General features: G+C 39.3%; 1 long non-coding RNA gene across 1 annotated transcript in view; it reads left to right on the top strand.

Annotated features, from left to right (window-relative positions):
• LOC143158967 (uncharacterized) overlaps positions 1–17872 on the top strand; it is a 61973-nt gene extending 44101 nt beyond the window's left edge. Inside the window, exons 3-4 of the long non-coding RNA XR_012995080.1 lie at positions 5411–5509; positions 17339–17872. This is a non-coding gene — a long non-coding RNA (uncharacterized LOC143158967). The remainder of the gene's footprint in view (positions 1–5410; positions 5510–17338) is intronic.
• Positions 17873–20680: the final 2808 nt, after the last annotated feature.

Here is a 20680-nt window from a genome sequence, read left to right as displayed (position 1 = left end):
TGAAAGTCAGTTTAGAAAAAGAGAAATCCAAAAGATCAGAAATAAAATTCAGTTGGAACTTTCAAAGACAGAAGAGAGAGACACAGGTCTGTGATTTAGTGCCCTTAACTGCATAAAAACCCTCCAAATTGTTTTTATCAACGTGATTGCTATGCTGTAAGTACAAAAGCAGAGACGTACACCATCAGCAGTTCATGAGAGCCCTGATAAAATGTATTCAGAAATGTTACTAGAAAATATAACCCATATTGGCACATATTGCTCCTGGGCAAAGCTATGAATGCTTAACCACTGCACTCAGTAGGGGCAGCTTTGCTCTGAATATACTCTGCTGAATATGCTCTGCTCTACATCTCCATTTCACTATGAATTTCTGCCCTTTTAAAAGATCATACAATGATTCTTCAAACTGGTTTTATACATTTTTTACAGAGACATTAACTTTGCTGTGATATTTTGTAATCCTGGAGACTTTCTTTTTCCCCAGCTAGGTTTTTTTTTTTAATGTCTCCAGCTTTGAGGAAATGTTTTCAAGGCAAATCTGCCACTTCGCTACACAGCAGCTCAGGCAGCAAACTACCTGCCACATGCAAACTGATGGCAAACGCTTTCTCCAAACTTCATCTCTAGCTTCTGAACTTTTCAGGCAGTTCCAAACCAACTTCCCTTTTATTAAGAAGGCTGTAATTATTATCTGAGGGCAACCTTTGTTATGACATGAAAAGAAGCGCTCCAACTACTGTGCTAAACATTAGATGTTCGGCTGAGTGATAAAACACTATAATCAAGCCCCACGCGACTATCTCCTTCAACCAACCTTCACATGCGTAAGTGCTAAAATTTCAAATCACATAGTATTTATCAGGGCACAGCATAGGCTTGTGGAATGAATGTCTTATCTCACACGTGTTTAGAAAAAGAGAAAGCTGAATAACCGCTGTTGTGTGCTGTGTTCCTCCCGACCTGGCACGCGCCGCCATTAAAAACAGCAGTGGTGGTAATGGCACTCTAGAGACTGAGTGTTTCTCTGCCTGTGGTGGGCAGATGCAAAGGTTTAAGCAATAATTTTGTTTTTAAGCAAAAGTCAAAAAATCACGTTAATATTGCACAAAGGTGTATCATTTACCTGGTCTCGCCATTTGTGTAAACTCTGAGAATTTTTTGTATTTTCTAGTGAAATTGGAGGTGGGATTCCTCCAACCCAACTTTGCCCTTCTAAAACATAGGGGTCTAGCCCAGGTAGCTACCGAGTTCTCTGCAGAGTAAGTGGAGGTTCCTTTAGGAGAAGATCTCATCAGTCTACCTCGGACATTTGTTTTAGGATGGATCAATAGCTCTCCAGAACTGCTTTGACACGGCTACTGCTTTTCCACATGACCCTCAGAAGTGGCATTTTTCAATCCTGGTTTCAGGAGCTAGGGGATTGTGAGAGATGTTTGCTTTTATATGAAATAAAGAGAGAAAGAGAGAGGCAAAAAAAATAAATTTCTAGACCAATTGATTCCAGAGAAGAGTTCAAAATATAAGTCCTAATGGCCAAAATACTGGGAAACACATTAAAAAAAAATCCCTAATCCTTAAATCAGTCTCAGTAGTTTCTGGCACATTCCACTATATACCCTGGCTACATTTCAGAATGTCACCAGTAAATGTTTCCTTCATGCCTTTGGAGGGATCATTCCCATCAGGATTAGACTGAGCAAAACTCTGTTGTGGGAAATTCTCCTTCCCCAGGGTGCATGGATAAGCCAGGAGTGCACTGAGGAGCAGAGGGCAGGACAGTGCAATGCTGCTGGGTGGGGATCCACAGGAGGTCGCAGCTGCTCAGCTTTACCACTGTTGGAGAGCAGTGGGTGGTGGAAACTCGGAAACCTGGAGAAGAAACACAGACGTGAGAGTTTCCCTCTGGGCTGGGAGGGGTGGTCACCAATTTTAGCCCTATCTCTGTAAAGTTCTTGCACTGAAGCTCCCTCACCAGCTCCCTTCTTTTTCCACCAGACTGATATTGGCATGACTGTAGAGAAGACGACTATGGAGACCCACACCCTGGTGGTCCCACAGGCTGAGATCAGGAGGGGTCTGATCAGTGAATTATTGTTTCACCTCAATAAGTGATTTAATAAAAGTCAAGGTGTTTTCCTCATTTATTAATTTCCATTATTAAGGAAATCATGTCTTCCCCATGTCTTTGTGTCTTTGTGTTAGACGTTGAAAGCCTTCTGGAGCATAACTATGTCTTTGTTGTAGCTTGTGCAGCTGAAACACATCTTCAGCAATAGCAAAACAAATCATAATAATAATATGGTAACTACGGGAAGCTGCACTGTTGCTGTTTGACTCATTTAAAAAGAGAAGACTTCAGGCTCATAGAACACCAGATCCAGATATTTCATTCCGATTTTCAGATGAACTGAGATATTTTTGTATCCTAAAGATTAGGCTACTGTCTCCAGTGCTGAACTTTTTGTTATGATTCAAAATATATCTTTCTCTGTATTGATTTGCTAAACAAATGCACAAATTAAATTGATTTGGAGATCTGAATATAGAAATATTGATTGCGATGAGGTAGATCATTTTGATAGTCTTAGATTGCTTGCAGAAGCCTTTCCTAACATCACTGCTAAAGAAGACAATTTTTTCTCTAGGTTGTGTTGCAGTGTGCATTCAGTTGTCACAGTCTGTGTAACATGTATGTATGATGCATCCAATACATGGCAGTCATTGGCTCTGATCTGTGTTAGCAGTGGGTTAATGCTCATTTGTGACTAGTTTAATCATACAGAATAAGGAAATGAAAACAAGTCAAGGCATTTTTTTAAACTTTTTTTTTCATTTCTTGCTTAATTTCTTAGGACGGTGTTCACATCCTTTAGTAAACCTATGGTTGGGGTTTTTTTGCTATCGGTTGGCATTGTTTTCATGCAGAATGTGATATAAAATACGACTCTGTATTCTAGTATAGTATATTAATTACAAGTATTTACTCTATGTGCTCAGTTTCATCACCCCTTTTTGCCTTCCTACTTCATGAGTATGAATCTATCATTATCTGTCTCATCATCATACTGGAGATAGGAAAGCATTTTATACTCACAGGTAATTTGCTCTACATCTGTATCTATATGTGAATGTAAATATATGTCTAAAATTTAGGTAGCACAGGTCAACTCATAGGCTTGCCCCTCTCTCAAAAATTTTGTAAATTCCTTTAGTTTCATTTATTCCAGTTTCAAAAGTCTTACAGTTACAATTTCCTGAATATATCTGTTTTTTTCTTGGGGTTATTGATGCAATTCCACAACTGGGTTAGTGCAATTAATCATTTTCCAGTTGAGGTAGAAAGTTGCTGACAGCATGTGACACCCAGCATCACTGATTCATATGTACGTATATTTAGCCCTTAATTTATTTGGATAAATTGTTTCTTCTTAATATTGTTATTGCTTAAACATGGCTCCTAAAAGTGGGCAGAAGATGGAGACACTTCATGTTCAGCATATCTGGCAATGGCAAACCCATCATGATGAGCTAGGTTCAGACTTTAGGCGTAGCATGGAGCAGGGGCAAAACATCAGATCCATGGCCCCAGAGCTATTGTCATTCCCTTTGATGCATGAAATCACAATTCCTCCTTGTTACAGGAAGCAGAGGGAATAAATATAGTGCACAGCAAATAAATCTGGCTTTTGCTGGTGCATGTCTTAAGACAAGGAGTCAAAGCATGGATCCAGTGCTCTGTCTGTTCTGTATTGTGCCCTCTTTCCCATTCTAAGAATGGATAAGCAATAGGAAACCTTGCAAATTTTTGTGTTTCTCTGCCCAGGAGCTTAATCGCTGGCGCAGAAGATACAGGGGAGGAGTACTTTGTTTTTACTTACTTCCCTATAGAAGTGAGCACAAAATCTAGCCTTCTGTTACATTTTCAGCAAGCAGTCAAGAAAGAAAGTGTTTTCTTTTTTTTATTTCAGAACACATTGTCACTGCCCAGAAAAACCAACAACCCCATACCAGAAAATGGATAGACAGCAAAGACTTATAACTCCATTAGTATCTGCGGTAATGCCGCAAGGAGCAGAAATGTTTTGTACTCTCAAATGAGTTATTCCTCAGTGAAGTGGATGGCTGCAGACTCCAGAGAATCATTTCTAAGTGGGTTTTTCTTTCTTTCTTTGGCATGCCACTGGCTGTTCTGCCAGTGAACAGGAATAAGAAGCAAAAACATTATTTATGCAGCAGTATAAACCATTTCTCACATCAGTCAGCACTAGACACTTGTAAAGATGTCCTTACTGCTTTTTCTCCTGTTTGCTGATGAAGCATATTCTTAATTACTATTGCTGAGTCTTTTCGTGAACGACACATAATATTTTACTAAACATACAGATATCTAAGCCAAACTAACCCATTTTTTTTCATTATTTTTTGCAACGGGTGCCTGCAGGACGTAATCCACTTTCCAAAAGGACAAGAAACAACCTCTGCATTGAGGACCGGACACATAACAGAGATAACATCTAAAAAGCGTCTTTTGGCAATTACACACTGCAGGAAAAAACAGCTCTAGTTTTAAATTTTCTGCCTCTCAATTTCATCACTTTTCTCCTGACTTCATTTTTCAAAGAAAGGGTGAAGAGATCTCCATAGCTCTCTTTATACGATTTACTTTCCTCCTGTCTTTCGCGTTCCTTCTTTGTCTTCTCTCTGCTTTCTGGTCATGATGGTATTTTCTAATGACACCTGTTACTGAAAACACACAATCTACACATTACAAGCAAATGAGCCAAACATGCCTGTAAATGACAGATGAATCTGACTGAGATTTGAGATTGAGATACTCTAAAGGATGTTGTCAAAATATTTATGATGTGGAAAGAGCCGAGCTGAAGCACCAGAGAAGTCTTGCTCAAGATTGTGAAGAAAGACTGGAATGATTTTACCAAGATATGCGATGTATGGAGAATACATGTTGCCACTCAGACTGCTTGTTTGTAAACAGCAGATGGGCCAACTAATTGCAGCTGCCAAACCCTCTGAGCAAACAGACCTACTTCAGCACTCCATCAAGTTTTTAACATCCAGATAAAAATAGTCTTAGTCGGTCAGGTCCATGAGAGAGCAAATGCAGTACATGGGGAGTAATTCAAGTCAAGATGTCAGATAACAGATCTTCCAGGTTTTCCTGATTATCCTCAGTGGTGAAAATCACATGAAGCAGACTACTCTTCTGGAGGTATTTCATAATAACAAAAGGTCTGTTAATAGCTATATTATGATCAAAAGACAGTTTGGTTACACATCTATGTTTTGTCTAACACAATGGAACCATGATTATTATAGAATAACATCTAGAATATCAACTTACTACTAACAAATATATTAATGGCATTTGGACACATTTTTTTTCCAGTTTTATCTCTAAGCCAAAAATTCAGCCTCCTGGTACCAGCACAGACACGAGGGTGGAATCAGCTTCTGGATTTTTGAACCGAGCTTGCTCTAGTACCTGGTAGGAGACAATATTTCCATTATATTTTCACTAGAGAATAGCATAATAATGTTGTTATTTCTCATTTCTATATGAAGTGTGCCTGATATAAAGGATAGTTATGTTAAACTGGAAAGTATATGACAAACTGGGAGTGTGGGGTTCAACTCACCATATTGGCTGTTCATCTATCAGGTATCCAGTTTAAGCTAATGAGGTAAGCTTTCTCTGTATTTAGAGGAAAGAAATATGCACCTCTGGACTAATTTAACTGACTTCAGATGCATAAATGTAGGCATCTTTAATGTAGATAACTTCCTATATGCTAGGTGTTTAAGATCCCACTATCATCAACGGGGATCTACTCAAAGCCTTCAAAGGAATCTAGAGGGTGATTCATCCCATCCTAAAGTGGACATGTGCATCCACTCAGTCAAGCATCACTGACTCTTTGACTAAGAAACTATATTCATTTGCCTAAACATAGGTTTTGAGAGCCCTGAGATACCCTCCCGGCCTCAGCAGCTATATGCAGAAAGGAGCAGATCTTTCTTAGCTCATTTTTTGTACCTGCTTAGGCCATGGGCATGATGCAGCTATCCTAAATCTCGAGTGACTACAGTGTTTAGGCACCTGCCCTACCTATGAACAGCTGCTCTTACGGTAGAGGTGTGTAAATGTGGAGCCGAATCCCAGCCTTTGGGCCAAATTCATCCCTCAGATAGCCAAGTGAAGGCACTGAGCTGAATTTGTTGTGTTACTTAATATTGCTTTTAAGTCTTGTACAAAGCAATATGGATCATTTAAATTTTTTTACTTCAGTAGTGCCACTTCCAAAAAGCACTTCAGATCTGCTAGAATCTGTGTCTACTTGTTAGCAGTAATTTTTGTGCTTCAATTAGTTTGATTAATATAATATATATTGAAAAGCTCCTGTTTCATGTACAAGGTTGTTATTGACAGAATATTTGCTATTAAAATGGAAAACAGCCCTCAGCTAGTGCAGCATATTTGTTCAAATGGGAATCTGGATAAAATAGAGAGCTGTCTTTGCCTTGACAGCTATATAAAGAGGAAAACTATGTGGTCCATTTCAGGACTTTTCATTTCTGGAAGAGACATAAGCCCAGTCTTCATCTCTACTTCATGTTCCTGCGAAAGCATTACTCCTTACACTTTTTATGGGATAGAACAAAAATGCATTTAAGCAGAAATGGTGCTCCAGCAAGCCCTTGGTTTGATGGAAACTTCACAAAATGAGACAACTGGCATAGCAAAATACGTCTGAGTTTGGATTAAAACTTTCATATTCATATCTTCATAGTTTTATTGGTGCTGTGGCTATAAGCCTAATTGAGAAATCCAACTGAGTGGTTATAACATAGCAAACCTTAGCTTTTTTTAAAAATTTTTTTATTTTTTTCTTTATCTTTTTAATGTGAAAGTAGTGTAAAAGGTAAGTGTGAAATAATATAACATTTTCCAAGAAAGTATAAAGATTCTCTGAAGTTCTGCCGCTGAATGGTGACACATATAACCTCTTTTCTGGGATAGCTAGGAGTCTCCATTTGACCCTGGCATCGGAAGCCTACTGTGCGAGACGAACATCTGCAGGTTTCCAGATGCTATGCTTTAATGTGTCCATATTTTTAATAGACTGCAGTTTCTAAGTTCAGGGTATGCTAATTGCAAGCTGCTCTGAACATATGGAGACTGTTCAGTTTTACAGCAATCCAAAGAATAACAGGAACTTGTAACTGGGGGCCGTAAAATAGAATAGACCATTTAGAAGATAAGATGGAAAGAAGATGGGTGGAACACCATTTATCACTGATACTTGTACTTTATGTATCAGAAGAACTAAGTTTTGTATGTTTTGGCTGAAGAAGAATGAAAAGCACAAGGACAACTTTTTCCTTGCTGAGGTAGTCAAGTGTTTCTTTGCTGTTCCTTGGGCTGGGCTTATTACTGGAAGGGACTCAGTTCCCCTGACTTTGGTGGGGTTGCTGTATCCATTTTTCACATCAGGCCATGCATTCAACAGCTACAGGCAGAAAAACTAGAACTACAACACTGGCAGCCAATGTACATACACGCCTTCGTTGGTAGATCCAATCATATTTGCCCATTTCTCATAAAAAGGACATAGTCTGGTAAAGACAGGAGCAGAGCTGATGCTTGGAAACAAATCTCCCAGCAACTTGTAGCCTAAGAATACTCTTAATTATGCAATTTCTGGGTTTTCAGGTTTTTTCTCATGGGCACTAATCTATTCTTTAGCCTCATTCCCATCCAGAAAAGGATTTGCTTAGGATCTGTTGCGATTTCCACAGTTTTTGGCCACAGGAGAGTCTACGCTCAGTACTTCTGCTGTGCCTAGTTCTCCCTTAGTCCCAGCTATGGAGCATCATCTGTCTCCCTCACCTTCCATGCACAGAGGTGGGTACAGCATGCAGCAGCTGTAGGAGCATAGTCAGCCCTTTTCTTCTATTGAGAATTTTCCTCGGTAGCATGTACCTGAAGAAGGGAAAAAGGCAGGGTTTTTTTACCATATACAATGCAAAACTCATCCATGAAAAATCTTAAGCAGACCAGGCTCAGTTCTCCTCATATTTACATCTGTTTAAGGTAGGAGCAACTCAGGGGCAAAAACTGGGCCAATGCAATTAGACTGAAGAATTTTAAAAGATTTATGGGGATCTTGTAAAGCGAGCTCCTGAAGGGCTTTGGTTGCCCTTTGTTCTCCCATTCAGCTGATGCCTCATCCGAAACATGCCTGTCGCTGATGCTGATGCAGAAAGAAACTGAAATTGCTCCCGGCAGTGCTGGAAGCTCAGAGAGCAACAGCATGGTGACTGCGGGAGCTTCCCTGATGACTGAGAAGCCTTTGCATAAACTAATCCCCTCCAAGGGCTCTTCAGGTGGAATTCCCTTTTCTGTCTAAACACTAAACGCCAGCTTACCTTTTGATCCAGACAGATTCAAAGTTGCCTTCAGTCTTCTGAAGTTGTGCCAGCTTCCTCAAGATTTATTTCTTTTTTTTACTTTATTTTTCTCCCTTTTTACACAGCATAAAATCAAGTCTGCGAGTGTTAAGATTCAGAGTTTCTGAAGCAGTGTTCACTGAGAAAAAATAAGATGCAGAAATTTCACATCTGAGCTCCCTTTCTAGTTGATGGAGAAACGTAGACACTTCTGGAATGTGATTCATCTTAACCTAAAATTAGGCCTCCTAAATAGGACAGCTGAATAGCACCCTAGGTTACCTATTGCTCTCCTTTGAGTACAAAGTGAGCCAAAGGCGATGGGCTCAGATGTAGCTGTCGAGATTGCAAATGTCTAAAGCTAGGTGAGAAGAATCCCAGTCACAAATGTTGAAGAGTAGTGTATTTGCATAGACTGAACAACCACTTTTAATAGGAGAATGGAGAATAAAATGTCCCAATCTTTCATGTGTGTTTACTGCAGTGTTTGAGAACATTTTGGTGAGGTAGCATTTCTTAGACTTTATTCTTCTTTGAACTTTCAAGTACAGCTAGGAGACCAGTTCACACTGGGAAATGTATTTGTTGAATCCCATCTTGCTTCTGTATGTTCCAGGAGGAAGATGATGGTTCTCTCAGATGTATTTGTTATTTGGTCTAATTCACTGAATTGTTTCTGCTGCACTGTCTTAGTCTGCTGTTTGCTCATGAACAGATCATTTTGCACACTGAAAATTTCATGTCGTTTCCATTTTTCTGAATTAGGATGATAGAAGAAAAAAAAATAGTTTGATGAACACAGGTGGTGCTTTTAAATTACAATAATAATTTGCAGTTAATAGCTCACTTTCCATCTTAAGATCTGTGTATTTCCTAAACATTGGTTTATCTTGCAATTAGATCATGTGAATATTATCATATCAGCTAAACAAGTTGTGTAACTTAACGCCAACAGCTTCAATGGTCTGCCATAAATTCCGCTCACCTTTTTCCTGTTATCTGGGTATCTGCACCACCAAAAGGCTGCATTTGCTCAAATGGACATTTGGACATACAGCTTCCACAGTTATGTACAGCCTGCTCAGAAATGCATGTACAAGTTAACGACAAAGTCTGTGCATCTTGTTTTTTTAAAATTTAAATTATACAGTTCAGATCCACATACCTAAACTACGAAATCCAGTCTATCTAACTGCAGACATCTAATGTGCTACATTTTAAATACCAAAGCAAACCAGCTATCCTAAAAAAAGATCTGATATTTCCTATACAGTCAGTGGTGAGATGTCTTCAAAGGAAGATCCTGTCTGCCTGGATTTCTGGAGGACTTATTCACTAGGCATCTAAAATGCAGACACAGATAAGGTATCTAAATTAGGCCACCTGAATCCTATCATAGGCACCTCTTCTTCTTTAAGAATCAATGTTCCCACAGAAGTTAGTGGAAATTGAGTCTATTTATAGGAATGAGCTTAAGAGTTTAACCCAAGTCCCGGTGGAAATTTGTAGCGGAGCTGGAAGAAGGATCTGCCAGGTCCATTCTTAGGGCTACACTCAGTTGCCAGACATTGGCATCTAGTGCCCTTTGAGGTGCCTGAGGATGTCTGAGACCTATGCATGGGCTGTAGGTGTGACAGAGACCCCAGACCTAGGTCCTTCTGGACTGAACCAAGAGAAGTACCCTTCGTCATCTCAAAGAACCCTAGATGCCTTTATGCAAGAAACTGCACTAAGCTCCTAGTTTTAACTGCAGAATTTGAGAAGCTACGTACAAGCTATTTCTAGGTTGAAATGTATAATGGCTTTATTAGCTGAAAAATACAGCAGGGCTTTTTCCTTTCCCTCTTGATCAAGTTCTATTCACAGCCAATATTTTCACTCCATGCCCCCACTTCCTCAGACCCGTGGTGTTCTTATTTTAATAATCAAATGCAGGAAACTATTTTTACCTGTTTGATAATTCCTTTATCATAAACCAACAACAATGACAGTTTCTTTCATACCAGCCTTACTGGCAAATTTGTGATTTCTTCACTCTTCATTAATACGTCTGATAACTAGGTATCTTCTACGTCTATATTAATGAATAGTAACAAGATCATGTTAGAAATAGGGTCACCTCTTGGTTAAGCCAGAGGTCTGGGGGATCAGGACCTAGTTCTTCTCATTACTTTCTTGTATGATCATGACTACTTTCCTTTATGATCATGGAAGAATAATTTTTATCTATATTTCAATTACTGGCAGTAGATCAATGTGAGAGGAGAACGTCACAGAGAACCACAAACTGAAAGGGTAAATCCATGCTGCGTTGTGCTGTGCAGATGTACCAGCTCATGCAAAAGCTGCTCAGTGCTCAGGTTAGCACAGCATGGTCTCAGGCCATGCAGCCAGCTGAATTGCCCCGTACCCATCCTTGTAGGGACATGGATCTGTGGGGACAGCCATCTCCAACCTGTCTGCACCCAACAGGTCTCCCTTACTTTCCTTGTATAGATAAAGCCTGGGTTTCTGAGACCGCTAACCCAGGGCCATTCCCTAGACTTGTTGCAGCCAGCCATGCCTTAGTGATCAGGTACCAATAACTGCAATTTATGCTCATTTACAGCAGCCAGTCTGGGCTACGAGGCGCTGAGCTCTTTCCACTACTGCAAGAAGAGCTGGGGTAGCTCATTGTGTTACAGGATTAGGCCGAGTTGCCTAAACCAGAACAATTTTTCTCCCACCTTCCCAGCCCTCTCTACCTCTGTAGGTATCAGCTATTATCTTTTAATAGCTTTAATAGCACTATTGTTGTTCTTCTTCAGCTAGGTAGGAAAATCCATAATCCAAGCTGTCTGAAAATTGCTTGATAAAATATTTGGAGAAAATTGCCACCCACATACTGTATTCCTCTGCAATGTATGGGAGCATTTCCAGCACTTGGACAAGATGAGAGAACATGTGTATTTACAAATGCAGATACTTACATTTAAACATAAATATACTAATGCAGATAGGAAAATTGGATGGGGAATTGTTTATATGTGATTTTAAAAAGCTGTCAGGATAGACATGCTAGTCATCTAGTTCTTTAAACATGAGCTTTGCACCTTTATTTTCCTTGTACCTCTTAGTACTTACATAAAATTACAAGAAGCGGTAAAGCTATTGACTTGCATAGAAAGAAATCAGACTTGCAGAAGCCAAAGTCTTGATACCCAAGTATGTGAAACTGAACATTTATCCTTGTATTTTGGCAGTCTGGTAAAAGCAGTCTGGTCTGTTGATGGCAGACCACTCAGACTTGGAACATTGCTCTATCTGTCTAGATAACGATTTTAGATATCTACCTTTAAATACATGTATTTGAAAACACTGGATGCCATGTTTGTGTCCAACACAACGGTGCAACACTATACAGTTAAGGGTCACTACTGTGCAAATGGATGTGAGTTCACGTCTCCATTCTAGTACTGGTATGGGTGATAACAGATAGCCAGAATTTCAATGCTAGTAATATATTCATAGCTCTGGCCAATAGGACTGGCTTGCAGCATTATTTCAGATAAAAACAGTTATTATTGCAGAATTACAGACTTTCAAAAGAAAACATTAACTCCCAAAAAATCACACTTCAAAAGCATAGCTTTTTTAGCTCTAACTAACTGGAAACCACTAAACCCAGTCTCTGATAAATAACCCAAACAATTTTAGCCTTTGTCCCAAGGACCCTGTCTCTGATACATCCCAAGGCAACAGCTGAGATGAAGAAAATGTCATTCACTTCATTCTTCAGATGGGGAGAAAGAAGCCTGTGAAAAATGTATTTTGTATTGTCAAATATTGCTCAAAAATGATGGCTACATTTCCCCTGTATGGAGGGGAGGTCTTGAGTTCCAGTCCTGCCCTTCATCCCTGCCCAGCTGCTTAAATTATAACTAAACTGTCAATGGGCAACAACAAGCCATTCTGCATTCATTTCAGTTATTCAGTGTATTCCAAATCTTGCTTACATCCATTATCACTTCGTTACCACAAACACATATCCAAAATTTCAGTGCATGGGGAATCCTCTCCTTCATTACAAGTCTGTAGATCTTAGCAGTAGTCTTCCCTACCAGGCCATATGAAATCTTGCACCTTGTAGGGCAACAGCATCCTTAAAAGAAGGAAATACACCACCTGATTTTTTTTTTTTTCCACAAACCACTAAGACACGACTAGTGTTTCTGTTCCTCTTCTACACTCTTCTTTCTGAGTACTCTTCTTTGCAAGGTATCAGGAATATGATCAGGGTATGAGTGCCTCACTCTGCTTGTAAACTGCGCATAAATAGGTTCATTTCATAGATGTTTTATGAATTTGAGATAATCTAATAAATATTTTGGGCAAATCCATTTATATTTTAGCTCCTGAACTTTCAACAATGGGTTAGCCTGAATGCTGTTTAATGCTTCTAATACCAAGAATTTGGAATTGCAGCTTTATAAAAGATCACTTAAGCTACTCAATAGGATTTCTGTCCTCTTATGGGATTACCTAAACTTTCTAAACTGCTGCCATCACAGAGAAGCCCAAGGACATCTGAGGTATTGGCATGAGGTTGGCTAAGATGGCACAGGGCCATGGGAGAGCTGTGCCTTTCTGGCACCTGGAAGTCAAGCAGGATACACCAGAGCACCTAAAATGGCTCCAGGTGCCTATGTGTGGGCAAGTGAACCAAGTGCTTCTGCCTGAAACTCAATACAAGTGAGAGATAGTCAGTGGAGTTGGCAGAGCTTCACCCAGCTTCCCCTCAGTGTGACATCTGATTTGTCCACTGTGCTTTGCTGTGGACATAAATCAATAGAGAATCCATCCCTTCATCCTACCAGCAGAGAAACAGGGTACAAATATTGCTTTCCCAGTCTACTTTGGGATCATAAGGCCTCTATGCCATCTTCTCAAGGCAGTGTGAGAAGGCACTGCCTAGCCCCAAATGAATTTAATTTTGTGAAGGTGGCCTGGTTCTACCCATGGCTGAGTGCTCTTTCAGTTCTGCCATCCTATTGATACCTGCATGGATGACACTGGAAGAAGGCAACTCTTTCTGTTGGTCTAAGTTTGCACTGGAACTGAATGGATAAGCCATCACACATGCAAACGTCCCAGGAAATGGGATCAGAAGTGACATTATCAAAGGTAAAAGGGGAGCGTTCCTGAGTAACTGCTTTCAGTGGTTACCCAACTCGATCTTATGGTGGACTTAGCCAAAGAGTGCTCGCGAATAGATATTTCATTTCAGTCAGCATGCTGTAGGTAACATTTGCTCTACATTTTCCAAGAGATCCTGCTTCTAACATTTGCTTATGGCAGTTGTTAGAAGTTTTATTTGTTCAGTTGAGTTTTTTGATGATAACACTCGTAGCTGTTCTTCATGGTCAGCTGTGCCTCACACTGTTCTCTGGCTTCTATGCTTTGGGGTGTAAATATTCCCCCCAGTGCCTGGCCAATTGCACAGGAAAATCCCGCAGTCCCTCTTGACACTGACAAAGGTGGTGGGATTCAGTCTGAGACAAAGCATCCCAAATTCAGCTGTCTACATGTCTTGGATCTGGCAGGGTCATTGCTGTAATCCCGGGGCAGGTTTATCTTTCCCAGTTGCAATACAGCCAAATTGAGAATACTTCCTAAAGCAGGTGCTTCCAGCTTTTTTATGCCACAGGGAGATCAGGCACCAGATAAACAATAACTCGCTGAATTTCTTACTCTGACAAGCTAGCCATGAATTAACCATCTACTCCTGCTGTGTCGTCATAAAGATCAGTCCTGCATGTAATGGTATAGGTTGTTCTAAATTAACAGCAAGAACTTAGGTAACCTGACAGTGAATGCTTTGATATAAATGTAGGGGAACCGTTGTCTACAGAAGTTTTTTTTTTATTTATCTTCCATTTACAGGTTGTTTAACTCTTCCTGTTTACTCTCTCATTGTAATTACAATGTCTGTTGGGATTTACCTTTAATTAAACTAGACAGACCCTAGAGAATTTATACTGGTTACATATAGTTCTGAATAATTCAACAGCTTTTGTGTAGCACCTTTACTGAAATTAGAAATTTGGAATGAAAGGTCTCATACAGCCCGAAGGAGTGTTAAGATTGGAGAATAAGGTTTTTATAGAGGCATTTGTGTGTAAGTAGCAGAAAATGGCAATATGCCTGGGAACCCGGAAACTCTAGCAAAAAAAAAAAAGAATCTATAATGTAACTGAAGCCCAGGAGGTAAAGCACAGGTATTACAGCTGAGGCAGTCTCAGAGTCAGTTGGGAGGACAAACAAAACAACTTTTCATTTAAATGGAAATCCTTATTTCGAACACTCCTTGTCTTTGGTTTTCAGCCAGCCCACAATATCACAGTGACTGATGCCCTATAAACGCATAGGCACAAAACACAGCTGTAAGAAACAGCTGAATGAAATGAGTCCAGCAGTTTGGGTGAGCATCTCAAAAGGTTTCATCAAACATTGTTGTCTGTAGCTTGACTGTGAATCTGAGTTGACTATGTTTGCTTGCCATTTTGGCTAGAATCAAAGTTTTTAGAGTACAGAAGAAATGAGATACGTTCATTAAGGGACTGGTTTAAAGACTTAAGATAGTTTTTATTTTTTCTGCTCATTCTTGCTTGGAACCTTATCTAGTTATCAGGAACATAGCCAGATGCTTTGGACACACGTAACCAACAATTCTCTCAGACTAAGGTTTTCTTTTAGTTCTTTTAGTTATTAACAGTTTCCTCCTGATATAGGATTGATGGAAATTTGCTATGTACCTGCCCCTAAAGAGAACCAAATGAACACAGCATAGACATGAATTAATGTGAATTCATTGGCTTTTGGATGCTACTTAACCATAAACTTATTAAAACTAGCTGGTATTTCTATACAGCAACTTCAACATCCAGGCTCCAAGTGGTATTTACAAACACACAATTCATCATGCATTGGCTACTACGTTTAGAAGGCAGTTTATGTCCTTGAAAGCTTATTTGTTTTCTTCAGGCATGTAATTTGTGCTAATAAATGATATTACCTCTGTTTACAAGCCCATCTGCAGAATAAATTTCTTTTAGCCTGAACATGACAGTTGTGTCTAGGTCACCAGCGTGGACTTTGCCAGTGGAAACTGGAAGTCTGCTATGCAGCAAGCAGTATTTCTGCTATTTAAACCATGAGTCCTGTAAAGGGCTAGCTGGACTTCTCTTACGTTATGATTTCAGACCAGTATAAAAACCTCTGCTGCCAAAACATAGACATTTGTTGGTGGATTAAAACAGAACTTCAGTTGTCAGCAAATGTCTATTGATCCCTTCCTCTGGCTTCCAGAGACTGTAAAGCTTGGGCTGGCAGATAAGAGAAAATGAATGGGTGCTTTTTTGTATGCTAATGGCATGGTGAGGTTGCAGACAGCTGTCAGCTCCTCACTCTTCTTGTTCCTTCCATCCTCTGCCCCCAGCTATTGTCTTCGGAGACTTTACTATCACTTGCAATGCTTGGTCCTAAAGCCAGTGCATGCAAATTTGGCACCTTCATGCAATATGGAGCAGGATGCTGAAGCTGGAGGTGAAGGCCACTGGAATCTCCAAAGAGCCACTGGAATCATCCATACATCTTCCCTTTGCTTTACTACTTGCAGACACACACTCACATGCGTTTTGTTTACAAGCTGAAGAAATGGTTGTTATTCATGCCAAAAACATTACAGGTAACCACGGGGATAAAAGGTATTAGCATATGAACGTCCTGTCCCTGCTCTTGATTGCTATTCGTTCTTGGCTGCTTCTTGCTCATTGCTGGAATAATTTCCCAACTACATAAGAAAAGGATTCGATGGTACCTGTGTGCATAATTATAATACCGATAGATAATAAGTAGAGATAGTGAATATATTTGAAGAAAACCAGGATCAGCTTGCAAGCAATTTATGAGCAGGAAGAAGAGCGAAATGAGCAATAATTTCCTGTATTTAAATTGAGAGAAGTCTTTGTAATGAGTTTATGGTAAACAGACAAGGAAGCATCACTTTCTTAGTTATTTGAAATATGCGGCAAGTCTAGATGAACCGCTGTTGGGACCCATTTGTGTTTATATTCTGCACTTAGAGTCTGCAGAATGTTTACCTGCTTTTTGAAATGCTGATTTGGAAGCTTTGGCATCCTTTGAAAACCGGTTTACTATCATCAGCGAGTAACCCGATATAGAATTCTTGTGGAATACAGCAGGATTCTTATTAACTTAAGTAACAACTCAGTTAAAGAACAAAATCTTCCACTATGTGTGTGCAAGAATTACATATTTTATAAGTTTGTCAGAAATCACCCATTCTGATGGAATGTTAGATATTAGTCCAAAAACCAGCAAGTGCCAACTTCTTCACAGTCAAATTTGGAAAACAAAAAAAATGATGAATTAACAGCAGTATTCAAATTGCTAATAGTCAAAGTGTACATTGAGGAATGAATACAGATGGAGTTTTAAATTCACTCCAAGCCTGATACACATTATTAAACTCATATGCAGGGGTGGTGGACCATTCTGCTATGGTGCTGCAGAAGAAATCAGTTTCCAGGAGATGAAATTCAGATGCTTCCATAAAAAATAAATTAAGGTACAAAGTGTTTGAACATATAGAGATGTGTCATGTGTGAGGTATATCAATTTTTGCTCTGCGCTTACAATTGTATCATTTGCATACTTTAAATATTAGATATTAATATTGCAGTGCTGCAGTTAAAAACTGGTTATGGTTGGGCCAGAAAAAGATTTCCTTCTAAGATCCTAATTCTATTTTTCATTACATGCATATACTGGCACAAAATAAATTATTTTCATTGGTGTTTTGCAGACTTTCGGCTGTTTTGGAGATCTGAGTCCATGCATGGTGGATGGATCGGCTTTGTTACTGTTTGATTAATGTAAAGAGCACTATCATTACACCCCTGGGCTTCCCAAAGGTTTTATTAAGGACATTCTTTCCTTTTGAAAAATTTACGCATGGAAAGCAATCGAAGAGGATTCCGGCTTAATAAGACAAGAGGGGCTACAGAGAAAACAAAGGCAATAGCTAGCAAAAATCCGTGCGGAGGATGTTGGCTTTTTCTCTTGCCCTTGGGCTCTATGTACAGGAAGTATCCTTTTCTCTCACAAATCCCATCTGTCATTTCTAATTTCTAAGAAAGGGTCTGGCAAAGAAACATGAAGAATCTCGTGAGTGTTAGAATTACTGGTGTTGTACACTGGAAATAGAACCAATAATTTTTTTGACAGAAGAGATTGATGTCAGATAAATGCAGTTCAGCTAAATTGAAAGTTGCCAAAATTTGCAATAAAAACACTTAATTGAGATATATCCTCATGATGAAAGAAACTGTTTTCATAGTGTCAAAATATATTTATCTCTGTAGCTAAAATGTTTCATTGTGGTTTGTCATTTAAATTCTTTTTATTTTGGCCTTGTATTGCATTAGCAGCATTGTCTTTATAACACAATATTAGAATGTTTTATTTAGCATACAGTATATAAACATTTTCACAATGTAAAATTCCAGCGTTGCTAAACTAAAGATTTGGATGCCCTATATTTAGATTTGTTTGACATGCTGTTGCAAGGAAAATTTTAAAATATGGATTACTTTTTTCTTCCTCCTGTATCTCAATGAAATGTCAGAATATTAGAAAATCCTAGAAAATATTCTGTATTCTGTACAGCTCTAGTTAAAATTAATTAATATTAATCAACCCTGTCAAGGAAAAAGTAGACTTCAAGCAATGCATGAAGAACAAACAGTAAATGGTCGATTAGTAAATGGTTTGTCACAAGCTCTGAAACAGAAATCTCAAGCAGACCATGAAGCTGGGGAGCAGGGTTGTAGTTGCCCAGCTATGTGGCATGATCATTTATTTCTTCATGCACATACATTAGTAATTTATTGCAAAATGTATAAAACATGAAAAGCCTGGCTTTGCCTTCAATATACCACCACTGTAAGAGCAATATGAGAGAAGAATCTAGCCATGTATTGATTATTAATAAATTATTGAGAATATTTATGGTACTAATGTTACTGTATCCAGCTCTGTTCTCAAATAAGCTAAAGGTAAACCCGCTATGATGAGACATGGCCAACTGCTTTTAAAACCTCATCCATAAGCTGCAAAGCCCATTTCCAAATATAGGTAATTAATTCCTTTACCATTTGGATGCATAAGAACTGATAATTATGTTTTCTGGTCACATTTATGGGGATGTATGATAGTATCCATGCTTGCTGCAAACTAAAGGAAATCTGGAGAAATTGCTTAGAGATTTGAGCTATTTTTGATAAGACTAGCTATTTTTCATAAGACAAGCTAAATACTAGCATATTTAGCATGATTGGGCAAGATTTTAGATTTGAAGAGCAGGAGTCACCATGGTTTCTACTCTGATCTTTAGTGTAATCACAAGCTTTCTGTTGGGATAGGAGTTTTTTTAAGCTCATTTGTGGCACGTGTCCCAGTGATGTGTGACAAAATGTAACTGTGGATATCCCGACCAGGTGGGCGGCTAGTCTTTCAGCAGTATGCTTTGTTACTGCGTAGTCTCAGTAACTGTGCACAGAAGCCTAAAGAAAAGATTAGAGAGGATTGAGGAGTTAAAACTGGGGCTAGAGCATGTAGGAGATGTTTTCCATTAAGGGAAGTTTTAACATCATTGCTGGCACAGGGAGGGACTCTTTTCTCAAGGTCACCCAAGAGAATTCCCTGTAACTACAGAGGATGGTTGAAATCCTCCCATCGCCAGAACTGGGAGCCCCTGCCTGTCCTGAGATTAACCTGTGTTAATCACAGCAGTGATTTGCAGTGAAGCTTAGCAAAAGCGATGAAGTCCTCGTTACTCATCAGGACAGAACAAGTGAAAATACCACAGAATGGTAATAAAGAAAGATCTCGGCAGTGGCGTTTCCCATTCATCACTGAACTTCCTTTCATCTTCTAAGCCTTTTTTTTTTCTGAATGGGATATCTTGGATTCTGTAATCTCATCTTTGAGGACACTACTAGTATGTACAATGAATCTGTGTTGTACGTATCGCATTGTTCAAATGGGCTTATGACTCTACCCTCAGCAAAGTGAATTAGTATGCAAAATGTCAATACAATGTTAAATTAAACAGCACATAGTAATGAAAGGCATTCAATTTGGTAAAGTAAAATGAAATCTTAACTGAGCAGAACTGATTATTGTATAAAAAAGAATGGATAAAAGGCTTGACTCACCCATTGTCTAGACAAATCACTTAGAAACATGTGGGTTGGCTTTAGAACCATTCAGATAATGTAAAAGCTTATTTGTAATCTGTTTGCCAAATTAAAAATGTTTTTTGATTTGACTCGTTTGTAAGCTGTTAAGAAACACGATGCGTTGCCAGACAGCTTAAGAAAAGTAGGTAAACAATTTGCCCAATGGCAGACAACAGATCCAGAGTAGGGCCAGGAAATTATTTCTGACACATCATTTGTCCTCCAGAAAATGTAGTTTTGATTGACTTAAAACTCTTTGTAAATTCCACTTGAATTCAGCAAACATTTTTGCTAAGCAAAGCTAAAGAACACAGGAAAAAATGGAGATGCTGAAATCAGTTTTTCAAGGTAGGGTCACACAGAGGTTTGGACTTCTTTTTCAAAGGCAGCAAGAGTAAGAACATGGTCCTGAGCACTTCTCAAAGCAGTGATTAGGATGCTGTGGGAAACCAAGTTTGATTTTCCTCTTTGCCTGATCTGCAATGCAAAGGTTCAGTGATAAAAAATGACTTTGGTCACCCCAAATTTGCATGCTTTAATGCTTTGACTCAATGCCGGCTGTGCAAGCAGGATGCTGGCCAGGGAACACCACCTCCTCCAGTCCCTAACTGCCTTCCTGGCCACAGGCAGGGCTGCGACCATCACCTCTCCACAGGAGATGGAGGGAGTAAGCTCGAAGAGCCCACAGGCTGTGGGAGGCAGGCATCAGCGAGGTGCTCCAGGGCGTCATGCCACAACCCTCAGTCCTGCAGTATTTAATGAAGTCAAATATCCACAGGACTACTCTGCGGGTACGCCATGGGTAATTTCATATTTGTGAAGATGTGAACTCTGCCTCTGCTACTGCCTACACGCCTTCCTCTCCTTTGTCCTGTACCACTCATTGAAAGAAGAAAAATTATAAC

This window comes from Aptenodytes patagonicus, chromosome 3, assembly GCF_965638725.1.
Source record: "Aptenodytes patagonicus chromosome 3, bAptPat1.pri.cur, whole genome shotgun sequence".
Classification (NCBI taxonomy): Eukaryota; Metazoa; Chordata; class Aves; order Sphenisciformes; family Spheniscidae; genus Aptenodytes; species Aptenodytes patagonicus.
Note: the sequence above shows the minus strand (reverse complement) of the source record. Positions and strands in the feature narration are given on the sequence as shown.